Source organism: Ipomoea nil, unplaced genomic scaffold, assembly GCF_001879475.1.
Source record: "Ipomoea nil cultivar Tokyo-kokei standard unplaced genomic scaffold, Asagao_1.1 scaffold0114, whole genome shotgun sequence".
Classification (NCBI taxonomy): domain Eukaryota; kingdom Viridiplantae; phylum Streptophyta; class Magnoliopsida; order Solanales; family Convolvulaceae; genus Ipomoea; species Ipomoea nil.
The window spans coordinates 791,712-806,348 of record NW_017616542.1 but is presented as its reverse complement, the minus strand read 5'-3'; positions in this window follow the sequence as shown (position 1 = coordinate 806,348).

Sequence of the window (14,637 nt, the reverse complement as noted above, 5' to 3'; positions counted from 1 at the left end):
TTTGTGCTTAATGTGCGTGAGTTTTATACTTAATGTGCGTAAGTTTGTGCTTAATGTCAGAGTTGTTGAAACTTAAAGTCTGTGAGTTAATAATTGTGAGATTGTGCTTAATGTGCGTGAGATTGTGCTTAATGTGTGTTGGATGAAGAAGCATGCATCACGTCTAAATGACCAAAAGCGTCTACCAAAACCAAAAGCGTCTACCAAAAGCGCGTCTTCTTGTCCAACAATGTGCGTTGATTTTGTACTTAATGTGTGTGAGTCTGTACTTAATGTGTGTGGGTTTTGTACTTAATGTGCGTGAGTTTGTGCTTAAGATCTAATAGTTAAGGTGCGCGGCTTTCTTCCAAACACGCGTTTTTTTTTTTAAAAATTTTCATTGATTTGAGCCGTTGATTTAGATTTGATCAACGGCTCAGATCTACACCGCACAACCGACGGGAAGCTATATCCCCACATGATGTGTATGCCGTGTGTTTATATATTCTGTTACAAAATTAATTAGTATAAAAACTATATTAAATTCACTTTGGTCATGGAGGATTTATACTTGGATTTTTCTTGTGAGGTTGGTCTCTCACACTTGATTGTGGATTACTATGGTATACCGGTGTAGGGTTGGTCTCTCACATTTTGTTCTGGATTGTTATTATATACCTTGTGGGGTTGGTCTCTCACAATCAAGATCGTTCTATCCATTGGGGTTGGTCTCTCAATGGGGGTATGCATACCTAAGGGATTGATCTCGAGCCAACTGGGTTGGTCTCTGGTTGGTTGGTTTTGGTCACTGGGGCCGAAGTAATGGCTCTTGCCTTGTATTTTTCCTCCTCATTGACTTGGTGGTAAATAAAGGATTAAATCATAATATTGAGGAAAGTGGTCAAACGTGGAAGTTATGACATTTTATGTTAAATTAATTGATGATATGGTAAATTCTGGAATGTTATATGAAATTATAATTTATACTTATTATGTGGTTGACTTGGTAATTGGTGATTAAATGTTAAGAAATGGCATGAGGGAATATTGCAAGTGTAATGTGAAAAAGGAGTTAATGTGGAATTATGTGCTCCAAGGTGTTATATGCTATGTGTAAAATATTTTACGGGGTGGAGTAAGCCATACCAGCTGTTGTATGCTGAGTTTGTCCCTTCTTTAGTTATTTTGCAGGTACGTCTTGCATGATATTTGGAGCATGAGAGCGATTCAATTTTTAGAGCCTTGAATATTTATTTTTATTAGCTAATTTAGAAGTTGAATATAGACAATTGTAATGTTACACTTAATGAACTAGTATTAGTTCTGAGTTGTTTTTAGTAGTGTTGTTTTTAGCCTTAGCATTTGGGTATAGAGAAATACCTGAGCGTGGAGGTAGCACTCTCCGTTTCTTTAGTTTTATATTCGCTTTCGCAATTGCATTTGTTTTGAAAAAAAATAAAAAATTGTATGTATTTTTAAGAGTTTCTCTAGTTTGGAAATGGGGGTGTTACAAATTGGCATCAGAGCGGTACAAACCATTGGGAGCCATAGAACCTAGGTTTAAGAGACTTTAGGAATAAAATTGACTAGAAATTTAAAATTTTGAAAATCGTTGTGAGAATGAGAGGCTTTGCATACTGTTGCATAATTATTTGATCAAGGTGCATTATTTCGGTATTTGTTATGTGATAAAATATTTGTGATTTTAATTGGCAACATATTTGCTTATTTATCTTAATTGAGATTGTTGAATTATTCTTGATAGTTGATTAGCTTATATCTTGGTAAGGACTTGCATGAGTTCGCATGTAAGTTATGGGGACGTAACTTTATTTCTTAGGAGGGGAGAATGTAATACCATGTCTTTATTATGCTGTATTGAGCTTAAGTTTAAGTCTCTTAAGTTCCCTATTAGTCGAGTCTGCTTTGTTTAGTGTTGCCTTATGGTTATGCTTCGGGGACGAAGCATCTTTTAAGGGGGTAAGATTTGTGATACCCGGTATTTTCCTATGGTTGTGCTTCGGGGACGAAGCAACTTTTAAGGGGGGTAAAGTGTGATACCACAGTTATTTTTGTATATTAATATTAGATTGAAATTAATATCTTTTAGAATAGTTTACTATTATTATTTCACGGCTCTAGTTTAGTTCTAAACATAATATATAATAACTATAATTTCCTAATTTCTTAAACTAATATACATATATTTATATAGATATGTTACAGATTGATATAAGTATATGCATATTTATGTATGTACATAAGTTAATATATATATATATATATATATATATATATATATATATATATATATATATTTTGATTTGTTAATAAACGCACACACACACCACCTGGGAAAAAGAAATAAAAAGAAACCTAATTGCTTTTGATCTTCATCAGTAGACTCCTAAAAAAAAAAAACTCCTCTCCTTCACTAGCCGACATCACACTCTTCTCTTCTCTTTTCTCAATTCGGTATCAGTAGCAAGTCACTTTTTCGTTTCTCCCCTTCAGTATCATTGGAATCCAGGTAAGATTTATGTTCACTCAAAATCCTTTTACCCCAAATCAAAAATTGACTTTTCCTAAGTGTTTATGTGAAAACCTTTTTCTTAAAAATTTGTTTTGTTATTTTGATAGTTGATATGTAATTCATGATCTTTGTAGATATTATGTTCTATATGAAAATTGTGTCTGATACGTAAACTGTTTGAATAGAAATTAGCATGAAATCATAGCTTGTATAGCTTCGGGTACATGTTATCTGGATGTCAGTTTTGTATATGAGTTTAGTGAGTATGATGCTTCGTGATTGCTTTTGTATATTAATGTGAAGATGAATGTATTCAGAAGTTAGGTCTTGGTTTCTAAATAATTATGTTCTTAATTATATATAATCCAGCCATTGCATACTTGTATACATATGTTCGTATATATATGCCTTCAATTCATAATGATGAGAGGTGATTCTGTGTGTTCTGTAAGTACATATATCTAAATATTAAGTAATATATTGTATTCCTCATAATTGTGCAGTGTGCGATATATGTATGTTGTGCCTATATATAATAATGACGAAGTATAATACTTAGTTGGTTTTGTACTGTATGGATATTTAATCTTCTATGTATGTAATATATAATGACGTGTATGCCGTGTGTTTATGTATTCTGTTACAAAATTAATTAGTATAAAAACTATATTAAATTCACTTTGGTCATGGAGGATTTATACTTGGATTTTTCTTGTGAGGTTGGTCTCTCACACTTGATTGTGGATTATTATGGTATACCGGTGTAGGGTTGGTCTCTCGCATTTGGTTCTGGATTGTTATTATATACCTTGTGGGGTTGGTCTCTCACAATCGAGTTCGTTCTACCCATTGGGGTTGGTCTCTCAATGGGGGTTTGCATACCTAAGGGATTGATCTCGAGCCAACTGGGTTGGTCTCTGGTTGGTTGGTTTTGGCCACTGGGGCCGAAGTAATGGCTCTTGCCTTGTATTTTTCCTCCTCATTGACTTGGTGGTAAATAAAGGATTAAATCCTAATATTGAGGAAAGTGGTCAAACGTGGAAGTTATGACATTTTATGTTAAATTAATTGATGATATGGTAAATTCTGGAATGTTATATGAAATTATAATTTATACTTATTATGTGGTTGACTTGGTAATTGGTGATTAAATGTGAAGAAATGGTAGGAGGGAATATTGCAAGTGTAATGTGAATAGGGGGTTAATGTGGAATTATGTGCTCTAAGGTGTTATATGCTATGTGTAAAATGTTTTACGGGGTGGAGTAGGTCATACCAGCTGTTGTATGCCGAGTTTGTACCTTCGTTATTTATTTTGCAGGTACGTCTTGCATGATATTTGGAGCATGAGAGCGATTCAACTTTTAGAGCCTTGAATATTTATTTTTATTAGCTAATTTAGAAGTTGAATATAGACAATTGTAATGTTACACTTAATGAACTAGTATTAGTTCTGGGTTGTTTTTAGTAGTGTTGTTTTTAGCCTTAGCATTTGGGTATTGAGAAATACCTGAGCGTGGTGGTAGCACTCTCCGTTTCTTTAGTTTTATATTCGCTTCCGCAATTGCATTTGTTTTCAAAAAAAATAAAAAATTGTATGTATTTTTAAGAGTTTCTCTAGTTTGGAAATGGGGGTGTTACAAATTGGTATCAGAGCGGTACAAACCATTGGGAGCCATAGAACCTAGGTTTATGAGACTTTAGGAATAAAATTGACTAGAAATTTAAAATTTTGAAAATCGTTGTGAGAATGAGCGGCTTTGCATACTGTTGCATAATTATTTGATCAAGGTGCATTATTTCGGTATTCGTTATGTGATAAAATATTTGTGATTTTATTTGGCAACATATTTGCTTATTTATCTTAATTGAGATTGTTGAATTATTCTTGATAGTTGATTAGCTTATATCTTGGTAAGGACTTGCATGAGTTCGCATGTAAGTTACGGGGACGTAACTTTATTTCTTAGGAGGGGAGAATGTAATACCATGTCTTTATTATGCTGTATTGAGCTTAAGTTTAAATCTCTTAAGTTCCCTATTAGTCGAGTCTGCTTTGTTTAGTGTTTCCTTATGGTTATGCTTCGGGGACGAAGCATCTTTTAAGGGGGTAAGATTGTGATACCCGGTATTTTCCTATGGTTGTGCTTCGGGGACGAAGCAACTTTTAAGGGGGGAAAAGTGTGATACCCCAGTTATTTTTGTATGTTAATATTAGATTGATATTAATATCTTTTAGAATAGTTTACTATTATTATTTCATGGCTCTAGTTTAGTTCTAAACTTAATATATAATAACTAATTTCCTAATTTCTTAAACAAATATATATATATATATATATATATATATATATATATATATATATATATAGATATATATATATATATATATATATATATATTAACTTATATATATATATATATATATATATATATATATATATATATATATATATATATATATATATATATACATATATATATATTGGTTTGTTAATAAACACACACACACACCACCTGGTGAAAAGAAATAAACAGAAACCTAATTGCTCTTGATCTTCATCAGTAGACTCCTAAAAAAAAAAACTCCTCTCCTTCACTAGCCGACATCATACTCTTCTCTTCTCTTTTCTCAATTCGGTATCAGTAGCAAGTCACTTTTTCGTTTCTCCCCTTCAGTATCATTAGAATCCAGGTAAGATTTATGTTCACTCAAGATCCTTTTACCCCAAATCAAAAATTGCCTTTTCCTAAATGTTTATGTGAAAACCTTTTTCTTAAAAATTTGTTTTGTTATTTTGATAGTTGCTATGTAATTCATGATCTTTGTAGATATTATGTTCTATATGAAAATTGTGTCTGATACGTAAACTGTTTGAATAGAAATTAGCATTAAATCATAGCTTGTATGGCTTCGGGTACATGTTATCTGGATGTCAGTTTTGTATATGAGTTTAGTGAGTATGATGCTTCGTGATTGCTTTTGTATATTAATGTGAAGATAAATGTATTCAGAAGTTCGGTCTTGGTTTCTAAATAATTATGTTCTTAATTATATATAATCCAGCCATTGCATACTTGTATACATATGTTCGTATATATATGCCTTCATAATGATGGGAGGTGATTCTGTGTGTTCTGTAAGTACATATATCTAAATATTAAGTAATATATTGTGTTCCTCATAATTGTGCAGTGTGCGATATATGTATGTTGTGCCTATATATAATAATGATGAAGTTTAATTCTTAGTTGGTTTTGTACTGTATGGATATTTAATCTTCTATGTATGTAATATATATTGACGTGTATGTCGTGTGTTTATGTATTCTGTTACAAAATTAAGTAGTATAAAAACTATATTAAATTTACTTTGGTCATGGAGGATTTATACTTGGATTTTTCTTGTGAGGTTGGTCTCTCACACTTGATTGTGGATTACTATGGTATACCGGTGTAGGGTTGGTCTCTCGCATTTGGTTCTGGATTGTTATTATATACCTTGTGGGGTTGGTCTCTCACAATCGAGTTCGTTCTACCCATTGGGGTTGGTCTCTCAATTGGGGTATGCATACTTAAGGGATTGATCTCGAGCCAACTGGGTTGGTCTCTGGTTTGTTGGTTTTGGTCACTGGGGCCGAAGTAATGGCTCTTGCCTTGTATTTTTCCTCCTCATTGACTTGGTGGTAAATAAAGTATTAAATCCTAATATTGAGGAAAGTGGTCAAACGTGGAAGTTATGACATTTTATGTTAAATTAATTGATGATATGGTAAATTCTGGAATGTTATATGAAATTATAATTTATACTTATTATGTGGTTGACTTGGTAATTGGTGATTAAATGTGAAGAAATGGTAGGAGGGAATATTGCAAGTATAATGTGAATAAGGGGTTAATGTGGAATTATGTGCTCCAAGGTGTTATATGCTATCTTTAAAATGTTTTACGGGGTGGGGTAAGTCTTACCAGCTCTTGTATGCTGAGTTTGTCCCATCTTTAGTTATTTTGCAAGTACATCTTGCATGACATTTCGAGCATGAGAGCGATTCAACTTTTAGTGCCTTGAATATTTATTTTTATTAGCTAATTAAGAAGTTGTGTCTAGACAATTGTAATGTTACACTTAATGAACTAGTATTAGTTCTGTTGGAGATTTATATAGTAATGGAGATTAATATTTTAGATGGACTACCATGAAAAGCTTAAATAATATTTGGTGTTGTGGAGTTATAAATATTATTTTAGTTTTGTAGAAAGTAATTTGGGAAATATGTTTTCGTATGGTTGAAGTTTCGGCTATATGAAGTTTCGGCAATATGATGAACTTTCGTATGATGAACTTTCGGCTATTTGGCTCCTTTCGGCCAAATGAAAATAATGAAAGTTCACATGCATAACAAGTATTAATATATACATTAACGAAAGATGGCTTTCACTTCTTTCTTTTGTTTTGAATGTACTGCATGCATGACTAGTTATATATATATTTTATATGTTTATTCATTTTGCATGTTAACATGCAATGAATAATGAATATATATAATATATATATTTAACGTTGCTATTTTGTATGTAGTGCATGAACCTACAAAGGTCCGTATCATATGAATATATATAATATTAAATTATATATATTTCTCATGCTTGATATATCAGATAAGATATATCTTATGGAAGTTAGAGTTTTTGAACTCCTATAACTTCCATGTAACTTCTCCTAACTGCTATATTTATTTTATATAAATATCTGGAGAAACATCTGAAGAATGTAGAGAAAAAGAAAATAGGCAATTGATGGAGGCAATCAACTTGCAGGAAACTAAGACATTTCACAGGCTTACAATTCTACAGGAAATTCTCAAACAAAGCAACTTGAGAATTTCATTCATCTTCTTGTATCCCATAAGATTAAATCTTGAACCTTGTTGCTTTTATAGAGGGAGATTTAAAGCTTATAGGAAAGTGATTACACGCCTGAAGATATCAAATGATCCAGTTTTTTGTTCCCTGTTGTATTCTGTATTATTGTTGTATCTCAAATGTATTACAGATTAAAAGCATACTTTTTCCAAACAATCTATAAGCTTTAAAATTATAAACCTGTGATCATTGGTCTTGCCTTAAAAGTTTTGAAGTCAAGATGTCTGGCGTGAAAGAACAGTTTCCCATTACGGTAATTTTTTCGGAATGAGATTTCGAATATGGTGATGGGAGGATGACATAAATCACTTTTTGGTTTGTCTTTTGTTTATGTACAAGAAGATTTTTGTTTAGATTTTGCATGTTATTCATGACATGCTGTGTACATGTGGATTAAATGCATGTTGTGCAGTTTTTGTTTTCATCTTCACTTAAAATCATGGGGCATCAAATGATGCAAAGATGATTAGTGAGATGTGTAAAATGATTTTATTTAAATAAATCATTTTGTTAGCCGGATCTGTACTTCCCTAGAGTGGGTGTGTGGTTTTAGCGCATCAAAGGCCGGAAGATATGAATTATCAAGGCAGATACAAGTTACAGGATGAGATCGGTGCATTACCTTCTTTATATTTGTCTCGGCCTCGGTATGTACGTAAGTTTTATTTTACTTACTAGTTAAGTTCTGGTTTCTGTCTAGAAGGTATGCATACGATTCTTTTGAGTTTTTGCATAGCCTACCAGTACAATGATATGTTTATGCATGTATATAAATATTTTTATATTGAGGCTCTGTCTCGGTTGCATGCATAGTATACAAGATACATGTATAATATGTTGGATCTTGGTGTGCTGTATATTGTCAAATTTGGTGTAGTTTGGTGTTGTAAATATTTATGGTATCATTTGCATGGATACAGAGTTGCATAATGATAAGATGAAATTAGTTTTATTTTTTCATGCATGAAATATTGGTATTTTAGCACACAGATGTTTTTATCCTTGTGAAAGTTTTTGAAATATTATGTTATTAATATTTCTAATAAAGACAGAAATGCCTTCAAAATATTCTAGTATATTTCTAATGAAGGCATGTAGAAAGTTTTATGCATGAAGTATGCATAATGAAATTCATAAAATTTATGAATGCCTTTAACACAAAGTTTCTCATATTGAGAATGTGTTAAATTCTGAAAGCCAAAAAGTTTACTGGTTTATCTAGTATGAGAATTAGTAGTGAAAAGAATTCCAAATTTAAATCATGGATTGATTTAAGATGATATGATTCTTCGGTTTACAAGAAACATAAAAAGTTAAAAGCTTAAAATCAAAATGGTCTATTCTCAATGGTTGATGTCTCTGGATGGAGGAGGTTTATTCTCCAAATTTGATGATGTCTCAAATGGAGGAGGTTGAATTCTTATTTTAAGGAGTCTTCACTGCTAATAAGTTCAACATGATGATTGAAATTCTTGGTTGTAGAGTTTGCAGGATATAAATATTTATTGACTAGGAACCTATTAACTATTAAGTGGGTTTCGGTATAATCAATTGAATATTTTATTTCTCATTTTCTCCAGATCATTAATAGAATATTAAAATTCTATCTATCATCATGTTCAGTTGGCTAAGTGGATGGGATCGAAAGGAATTTTGATATACTTGAATAAAACTATTAATTATGGTTTAGTATATTTAATAGAAAATTCCATCCTGGAAAGATATTCTAATGTCAGTTGAAAGTCTAATCATGAAACTTGTTCCTCAGTTAGCAGATGGATATTTCTGTTTGGAGGAGGTGTTGTTTTATGGGTTTATAAAAAAGCAAAGTTGCTTTTTCAACTACGGCATCTGAATTTTGTGTGTTGGCTTTGACATGCAAGAAGTTGATTGGCTAAGGAATTTGATCATTGAGATTCCGGTTTGGCTAAAACCGATGTCCCCAGTTTTAGTACATTGTGACAGCGCTACTACACTGGCCAAAGCATATAACAATAAGTTATAATGGCAAGTTAAGACACATAGGCATGAGATATAGCTATGTGCGGGAGCTCCTAAGTTATGGTGTTGTAGCATTGGACTTTGTACGGTCCCGGTTTATTTTAACGGATCCGTTTGCAAGATTCCTTGCAAGGGACATGGTTCATCGGAAGGGATACGGAAAGCCTAAATTAAAATTGCAAGTGAAGGAAAGCTCAACTCACGTCTAAGTTATTACGTTAGACCTTGAGTTCAATGTAGATGAGTACTTCATTTTGTGATTTGCAAGCATCAAAAGTTTAATTAAAATTGTATCCAAAGAAAAGGTGATGCTTGGTTTTGCATTGTTGTAGGGATGAGTTTTTACTCTTAACTGATCTTTTGAAAAAAATGAAAGATGCAGTGCATGAAATAAAAGATTAGCCTCTGTGAGCATGAAGTGTGGCCGCTTCAAACAAGTTTGGGCTTTACTTGGTACGTGCTCATTAATGGATACGGACACATGGCCTTTATAGTGTCAAGTTACAGTGAGTTGTAATGACTGTAAAACTTGTGTGTGTTATATCTACGTTTCTTCAAAGAGACTGCGTGATTCAAGGTTCGTCCATCACTGCAATCCGAATTAATGTAACGCATATAACACTAAGTGAAAGTTCAATCTCTAAGACACTTTCATTTATGCATGAGTTTTGGATTTATCTTGGTAAAGTATTAGTCTTTACTATATAAATAGAGGAGGAATGTTGGAGATTTATATAGTAATGGAGATTAATATTTCAGATGGACTACCATGAAAAGCTTAAATAATATTTGGTGTTGTGGAGTTATAAATATTATTTTAGTTTGATAGAAACTAAGTTGGGAAATATGTTTTCGTATAGTTGAAGTTTCGGCTATATGAAGTTTCGGCTATATGATGAACTTTCGTATGATGAACTTTCGGCTATTTGGCTCCTTTCGGCCAAATGAAAATAATGAAAGTTCACATGCATAACAAGTATTAATATATACATTAACGAAAGATGGCTTTCACTTCTTTCTTTTGTTTTGAATGTACTGCATGCATGACTAGTTATATATATATATATATATATATATATATATATATATATATATATATATATTATATGTTTATTCATTTTGCATGTTAACATGCAATGAATAATGAATATAATATATATATATATATATATATATATATATATATTTAACGTTGCTATTTTGTATGCAGTGCATGAACCTACGAAGGTCCGTATCATATGAATATATATAATATTAAATTATATATATTTCTCATGCCTGATATATCAGATAAGATATATCTTATGGAAGTTAGAGTTTTTGAATCCCTATAACTTCCATGTAACTTCTCCTAACTGCTATATTTATTTTATATAAATATCTGGAGAAACATCTGAAGAATGCAGAGAAAAGAAAATAGGCAATTGATGGAGGCAATCGACTTGCAAGAAACCAAGACATTTCGCAGGCTTACAATTCTACAAGAAATTCTCAAACAAAGCAACTTGAGAATTTCATTCATCTTCTTGTATCCCATAAGATTAAATCTTGAACCTTGTTGCTTTTATAGAGGGAGATTTAAAGCTTATAGGAAAGTGATTACACGCCTGAAGATATCAAATGATCCAGTTTTTTATTCCCTATTGTATTCTGTATTATTGTTGTATCTCAAATGTATTACAGATTAAAAGCATACTTTTTCCAACAAGTTCTGGGTTGTTTTTAGTAGTGTTGTTTTTAGCCTTAGCATTTGAGTATAGAGAAATACCTGAGCGTGGTGGTAGGACTCTCCGTTTCTTTAGTTTTATATTCGCTTTCGCAATTGCATTCGTTTTCAAAAAAAAAAAAAAAAAAAATTGTATGTATTTTTAAGAGTTTCTCTAGTTTGGAAATGGGGTGTTACAAATTGGCATCAGAGCGGTACAAACCTTTGGGAGCCATAGAACCTAGATTTATGAGACTTTAGGAATAAAATTGACTAGAAATTTAAAATTTTGAAAATCGTTGTGAGAATGAGAGACTTTGCATACTGTTGCATAATTATTTGATCAAGGTGCATTATTTCGTTATTTGTTATGTGATAAAATAGTTGTGATTTTATTTGGCAACATATTTTCTTATTTATCTTAATTGAGATTGTTGGATTATTCTTGATTGTTGATGAGCTTATATCTTGGTAAGGACTTGCATGAGTTCGCATGTAAGTTACGGGGACGTAAATTTATTTCTTAGGAGGGGAGAATGTAATACCTTCTCTTTATTATGGTGTATTGAGCTTAAGTTTAAGTCTCTTCAGTTCCCTATTAGTCAAGTCTGCTTTTTTTAGTGTTGCCTTATGGTTATGCTTCGGGGACGAAGCATCTTTTAAGGGGGTAAGATTGTGATACCCGGTATTTTCCTATGGTTGTGCTTGGGGGACAAAGCATCTTTTAAGGGGGTAGAGTATGATACCCCGGTTATTTTTGTACGTTAATATTAGATTGATATTAATATCTTTTAGAATAGTTTACTATTATTATTTCATGGTTCTAGTTTAGTTCTAAACTTAATATATAATAACTAATTTCCTAATTTCTTAAACTAATATACATATATTTATATAGATATGTTACAGATTGCTATAAGTATATACATATTTACTTACGTACATATGTTAATATATATATATATATATATATATATATATATATTTATTTATTTATTTATTTATTTATATTGGTTTGTTAATAAACGCAAAAACACACCACCTGGGGAAAAGAAATAAAAAGAAACCTAATTGCTTTTGATCTTCATCAGTAGACTCCTAAAAAACAAAAAAAAAAAAAAAAAAAAAAACCCTCCTCTCCTTCACTAGCGACACCATACTCTTCTCTTCTCTTTTCTCAATTCGGCAACAGTAGCAAGTCACTTTTTCGTTTCTCCCCTTCAGTATCATTGGAATCCAGGTAAGATTTATGTACACTCAAAATCCTTTTACCCCAAATAAAAAATTGATTTTTCCTAAGTGTTTATGTGAAAACCTTTTCCTTAAAAATTTGGTTTTTTATTTTGATAGTAGCTATGTAATTCATGATCTTTGTAGATATTAAGTTCTATATGAAAATTATGTTCGATACGTAAACTGTTTGAATAGAAATTAGCATGAAATCATAGCTTGTATGGCTTCGGGTACATGTTATCTGGATGTCAGTTTTGTATATGAGTTTAGTGAGTATGATGCTTCGTGATTGCTTTTATATATTAATGTGAAGATAAATGTATTCAGAAGTTAGGTCTTGGTTTCTAAATAATTATGTTCTTAATTAAATATAATCCAGCCATTGCATACTTGTATACATATATAACATGGTACACAAAGGATCATAATTAGCTCAAAACGCACCTAAATGAGACCCTAAAACTAGGTGTTTTTGACACTTAACACAAGTTTCCACACTTTAATTCTTGCTTGTCCACAAGAAAGCTCTAATCACCATGATCATATAAGTGTCAAGGATACCTTCAAGCTAAGTTTAATGATAACTTAATTCATCCGATGGTCAATCAAGATAAGTGTATAATCCAACGGAGGGGGTGAAATCTCTCATATCGTGCAATAAATATGCTAGTCATGTACCCCTACTAATGCAACTCAAGGAATATACTAAGGAAGTAAAAACTCCTAAAAAGTAGAATTAAAACAAAGGAGGATACGCTTTCACACCATTCATCAAGCATGCAATCCAAAATGGCATTCACCTCTCATCTTGCAAAGGCCTATAGCCGAGCCCTACTAGTGGGAACGATGTGTACAATCCAACCGACCCTATCCTTATATCGCCAAGGCCCTCTACAAAAACTAAGTGAGTGGTTTGGTATGGACCGCTTACCAACCTTAAGCCAAGGTCCAGTTTCCTCCGGCACAAAACTCTGTGTTTTAACCTTGGGGAAACTTTGCACGGTCCCGACTTAAGCGTTGGTTCTCTCTCGCCTCCACCCTTATGCCAAAGATCGACTCCCCACGTCATAGATCTCTATGTTTTAGCCCGAGGGAATCTTTTGTGATCCCGACATAAGTTATGGCTCCCTCTTTATACTCTTTTTTCTCATCTCCTAAGACATCGCCATTGGGACAACCGACTTCACGTAGAGCTCTACGCTTTTTCGAATACAGTTCAATGGAATTGCCCCAAATCCTAGCGAGATGCCTTACCTCTTTTCTTATCTCACGGGATGGCCATTTATTTTTTGTCTTTGCCTTTTTCTCATCGCCATTCCCCTACTTTATTCACTTATGCTTTTTCTTCTTGGGATTAGGGAATTAAGTCACATAGGCATCATAATCAATCACTTCACAATTCAATCCCTAACTAATATAGCCAAGCATAGCAATCAACATTGAAAGCATGAAATCAAACATAAGAAAGCAATATAAAAGTAAAACTAGAAATGTACCAATGTAGATTACAAGCTTGCTAAGATCTCTTGATTTAGGAGGTTGTCAATCTCCTTCTTCAATTGATCTTCAATGGAAATCTAAAGAGCTATCTAAATCTATGTGTTTCTCTCTCTCTACCAATATGAAAAACTCCTAAAAAACTAAGAACTCCCCCTAGAAATGAATCTACAAATGTCTTAAATAGCATTCCTTTCACAACTTCCGCACCAGGTCACAACACCTTCCACAACGTGCGTTGTGCGATTAAGTTCCCTATCTACGCATCATGCGACGTTTGTTGTGTTCCTTTTGGACCTTTCTGTTTCTTCACAACGTGCGTTGTTCCACTCGTTGATCTTTCTGCTTCGCTACAACGGATGTCATAACTTGCGTTGTGCCTTCCTGTCTTGGCCTCGGCTTGTCTCCTTTTCCCGCTTTATTCTGTCATATGCTACTTACCCTACAAAACCATAAAATAGAAAGTGTGGTGATATTTTATAGCACAATGCATAAACTTAGCTTAAATAGCCTAAACATGGTACACAAAGGATCATAATTAGCTCAAAACGCACCTTAATGAGACCCTAGAACTAAGTGTCTTTGAGACTTATCATCCATCTATGCCAAACCCTCAATCACCTCCTGTGATTATTATTGATGAGCAAACACGAGTTGAAAGAAAGTTCTCAAACATTTCACTCTGCAAGAGTAGTTGACCCGAGTCCAAGCTCAACCAGTGATGGCAACAGGGATGCATCTCTTGGTGCGAGCCACAAGGACAGAA